Source organism: Phyllostomus hastatus, unplaced genomic scaffold, assembly GCF_019186645.2.
Source record: "Phyllostomus hastatus isolate PE091 unplaced genomic scaffold, TTU_PhHast_1.1 phas_scaffold_39, whole genome shotgun sequence".
Taxonomy (NCBI): Eukaryota; Metazoa; Chordata; class Mammalia; order Chiroptera; family Phyllostomidae; genus Phyllostomus; species Phyllostomus hastatus.
In genome coordinates, this window is record NW_025334028.1 from 35,815,018 (window position 1) to 35,820,090 (window position 5,073).

Consider the following 5,073-nt stretch of genomic DNA (forward strand, 5'->3'; position numbering starts at 1 on the left):
TATACCATATTTAACTGGTTCAGTGTCATTTTGCTTCACAGGTTGACTTTATATCTGCCTTTACATCCCCTAGGGCTCAGAAATGCTAAAGAGAAGTCTTCCTCCATCAAAATTGTTTCCCTATTTACCTGCCTGTATTTCTGCTGAAAGTCCATCTGTGGATATCTGTTTCCTTTTAGCAGCTATAGAGTGTACTGTTAAAATTATTCATCAGGAAAGTATCTATTTATAATATTTAAGACACTACTAGTATTTACAATATATTTATTATTCTTGTTCATATGGATAGAAACAATGGTTAAAATTGCTGTGTGCCGACCAATAGGCTAAAAATTATATATTATTTAACCTTTCAAACATTATTAAAATGAAGATACTGCTTTAATTTTTATTTTACCGATGAAGAAACTGAGATGGGAGAGCGGCTCTATAACCTTGGTAAAAACAGCTAGGATGTGGTAGAACTACCCAATGAGGTGCTCTCTCTCCTTCCTTTCTTTCTTCTTCTCTTCCCCCCTCCCTACTTGCCCCCTACCTTCTTCCCTTCCTTCCTCCTGTATCCCTTTTTATTCAACTTATGTTTAGTACTCATCCTTCCCTTCCTCCAAATTATTTTTTTCCTTCACTCTCCTCTTGTGTCTCCATCTCTTTCCCCATTTATGACAGAGAAAACTCAACAAACCATCCATTCCTAAACTGTGTCATTGTAACATATTTTAATGAATAGGATTCAAATAATACTTTTTTTTCAATTTACTATTGTCCTTAGCTACAAAGGGATTAGACAGTGACATCCTCTGTTCTTCTTGGTTTGTCACTAACAACTAAGTGCAAGTCATTAAGGTTCAGAGAGTTCAAGCTGATTGTGCCTCATTTATTCAATTGCCAAGGCCACACAGTGGTGTGGCTAATTATTGTTTAGAAGGCACTTGAAGTTCCTCAGATGAAAGTGGCCACGAAGGAACATGGAGTCATTACCGTAATCACAGCTGCAAAACAAACACTTTTTCAAGGAAGGTCACAAATGTATGAACCGAGTCACATGGTGGGAATAACCTCATAGAGCTGGATGTGATGCCTTGCTGCACTTCCACATACGCTAACTACCCAGGGTCTGAAAGAACAAAGGGCCCTGGGCAGGTTCTGGCAAGGTCTCAACCCTCCTTTCCTGAATCTTCTTGCAAATACCCAGAAGGCCTTGAAGAATCCATTTGTCTCTACACAGAGCCTCAGCTTGATTGCAACCTGCCTGGAGCTGTGCAAAGCAGTGAGATTGGCATTCACAGGACATATCAAATACTAGGAAGTCATCCCTGACCCTGTTCCCCTCCTTCCTACTCTTTCTTCAGGATTCCACAATTCTGTTTTGACATTTCTAGTTCAGAACTCTCCCTACACCCCAGGAAAAGTAGGTTGTTCTGCGAATCTCAGCAAAGATCTTAGTACTTGAAGAAGCTGCATGTGAAAACCACAATAAATGATCAGCCTGCATTTTAGCTGTCGTGGTTTGTTTGCTATGCTATGCTGTGATAGGTGGTAAAGATTACAGAGTTGCATTCAGCACACAGAATCTGTGACTTGCTAGTTAGGGGTTTGATCACAGATAGGTATACTCACTGTCACAGATAGCATACTCGCTGTCACAGATAGCTCAGTGACACTACTTACAGCCTAACCACCTTCCCTGAACTCTTGGGGAAAACCACCTCTGTCCACCATGTCCTGGTATAAACACAGGATCTCAAGAAATGAAAACCTGTCTTTTCTCTTATCAGTAAGGATGCTTAGCATACTTGATGTACAAGATTACGTTGGAAGATGCCCAGCTTTGCTTAATGGACAAGTCCACAGTGAGGGGAGATCAAAGGCTTTGAGCTTCCAAACTGCAGTTAAATTTAACATTCTGAGAGTCAGGAGAGCAGATTAAAACAGGCTTTTCTTGCAGTAACATTTGGAGGTCTGTTCTGTGTTGCTGAGTGTTTAATCCAGCCAGGAAGCCAGGTTTACAGAGAGCTTCTGCAGGCCTTCAGCTCCCAAATTCATCTCACAGGCAACAGGACTTTCTCTTTGATGAAAAGTCTTGCCTCAGAGACTGTCCTCTCTTCCCAATGGGGGATCCAGCTCCTTATCAGCACTTTCTTCCCTATGGCAAAGGCTGTAGGGCAATAAAAATAGCCAGCTTTGGGAAAAGAATTCATAGAAACTATAACAGGATATTCAGAAAACTAGTGCAAAGTGAATCACACAGACTATTCGAGATATATATTTGCATTGTGTTGGCAACTGCCTGCTATTAGGCAGGTCTTTGGCTTCATTATTATGATTAGCGTTATTATTGTCATCATCATCACCTTTATTTTATTACTATTATTATTAAATTGCTATCTGCTATTTCAAAGGCCAGAAACTGTAAATTCTTAAATACCCAGGGGAAGAAGCGAGCGGCCCAGCATCATCGTCCGCATACCTGCGGCCGTGCAGGACCATTCAGAGCCAGAAAGCCTGATTCTTGACGCAGTATTGAGTGGCTGCCAGGGTTTCCTTCCTTAAGAGACTCGCAATTCCTCAGGAGGCTTTTCATTCACTGACCAAATATGTCCTTTCTTCCATGTAAGTCCCCTTAATTTAAGGAAACTAGAGTATGTAGTACCTGGGTACAAACAAGAAAACAAAAATGCCACTTCAGAGAGTTCTTAGTTCCAAAAGGACAGAGTTCTTTGGGGATCTACCTTGTTTCCTTTTGGTGTGTAACACAACAGTTGTACTTCTGGCCAGAGCTCTGTACATTAGCTGTCACACAGGAGCAAGTTTTCGATTTTTTAGACCTCACCTTAACACCCTGAAGAGATATTTGTTAGCAAGGCCTATTTGCCTTTGAGGAAAGTGCAGTTAAAAATTTTCCCAAGGATGCACAGACATTAGCTGGGGAGGCAAGTGTTAAACTCTGGTAACGTCTGATTCTAAACTTACATTATGGCTGAGTATCAGCAATCCTGGAATCAAAACAGGTCTGAAAACACAATTCCTGTCAAAACTAAGTTGGCAGCTAAAACTAACCAGAACGTAAAAACTAACTAATTTAGAGCATATTTCTAATCATTGTTTAAGTCCTTTATTCTGAATATGCAATAATTAGGCATAGAAATATTAATGTGTTTTGAAAACAGAATACTGCCTCAGTCTCTGTTGGTGATGTCATAAAATATGGTGAACATACACATTATCTGTCTAAAGTGAGACAAGAAGTGAACTCTGAAACACATATTGGCTTGAAGTTTTTTGGTTAGTGGACTGTGGACTGAATTACAACTTATAAAGGAAGGTTCAACTTATGATTTTTTAACATCATGATGGTGCAGAAGTGACACACATTTAGTAGGAACCATGCTTTGAATTTTGAATTTCGGTGCTCTGCTGGGCTAGTGATCTGTGGTACAACCCTTTCCGTGATGCTGGACAGCGAGAGAGCCGCAGTCTTTGGTCAGTCATGCGATAACAGGGGTTAACAACTGATCCTCCACAGTGTACTGTGTATTGCCAGCACTGTTTGGATTCAGTGGTACCTCAGTACCATCATTAATTTGTTCTGGAACTTCTCACAAGTGCTGAAACCAACGAGTACCAAATGATGAAGCATTTTCTCTTGGGGGGTGGCACTGTGACTCATACAAGTTCTGGCAAGTGTGAAGAGTGCCAAGCAAGTGCCAAGTGCTGAAACATTTTTTTCTCATCAAAATGCAATGAGGACAGGGTTTGGTGAATTCTGAAGCTGACAAGTATAGGGGTATGACTGTACTATATTTTGTGTTTTCCCATCCCATAATATCTACAAAATGGCCATCTGTGTCTCCTGCTTCTGGTGAAAAGAAGAAGGCAAATGTTATTGAGATAAAACTCAAGATAATCTTCCAACTGTGGGCTAATGGAGGCGTTCTGAGCATGCTTAAGGTGGGCAAAGCTAAACTATTATGTTTGGTAGATTAGGTGCATTAAATGAACTTTTAACTTAATGAAATTTTCAACTTAGAGTAGATGTATTTGGACAGATCCCATCTTAAGTTGAGGAACATCTGTATACACATTCTAACAACATTGTCCTATGACAGAACCTTCAAATGGCTGTTTTAAAATGTTATTATTCAGCTTTTTCATGAAGATGACACCGGAAGCAAATGAAACCCCTGCCCTTCCCAAAGCCGAGGCCAAAGCAAAGGCTTTGAAAGCAAAGAAAGCAGTGCTAAGAGGCATCCACAGCCACAAAAATGAGAAGGTCCACACATCACCCACTTTCTGAAGGCCTGAGACACTGCTGAAGGGAGCCCAAAGATCCTTGGAAGAGCGCCCCAGGAGAAACAAGCTTGACCACTACACCATCATCAAGTTCCCCCTGACTTTGGAGTCAGCCACGAAGAAGACAGAAGACAACAATCCCCCTGTGTTCACTGTGGATGTCAAGGTCAACTAGCACCACATCAAACAAGCCCTAAAGAAGCTCTATGACATTGATGTGGCCAAGGACAACACCCTGATGAGGTCTGATGGAGAGAGGAAGGCCTATGTTCCACTGGCTCCCGACTATGATGCTTTGGATGTTGCCAACAAAATTGAGGTCACCTAAACTGAGTCCAGCTGGCTAATTCTAAATGTAAAAATTTTACACTGTAAAAAATAAATAAAGCATAATAATTTATTTAAAAAGTTTAAAGTGACTTGAGATCTTTGAATCAAAGTGTTAGTTCATAAATTATATGTCATTCAATGGATGCTTTTAGCTTTTTGTAGCTGTCTCCTCCTCCCCCAGTTTTATAGATGAAGTTTTTAATACTCCACACATTTAAAGGAAAAAATAGCAGAGTAGATGCTGAATAAATTCAAGTGCTTTTTCTCTTTTATGCCTTCTTACAGAGGAAAATTAACTTCTCTCCAGAGTACAGAGACTGTATCTTCTTCAATAACCAGATGATGGCAGAGTTTATGATTCGGGGAATGTGGAAGGGTGTAGCTAGGTCTGGCTGCAATAGTCAAGAGATAGGTTTCTGAAATATTCTTAGAACAAATTAAGCTATTCACATC

At 40.4% G+C, this 5,073-nt stretch overlaps 1 pseudogene; it reads left to right on the top strand.

Moving 5' to 3' along the window:
* The first annotated feature begins 4,150 nt into the window (after positions 1 to 4,150).
* Positions 4,151 to 4,618, top strand: LOC123806759 (annotated as a pseudogene).
* The last annotated feature ends 455 nt before the right edge of the window (positions 4,619 to 5,073 follow it).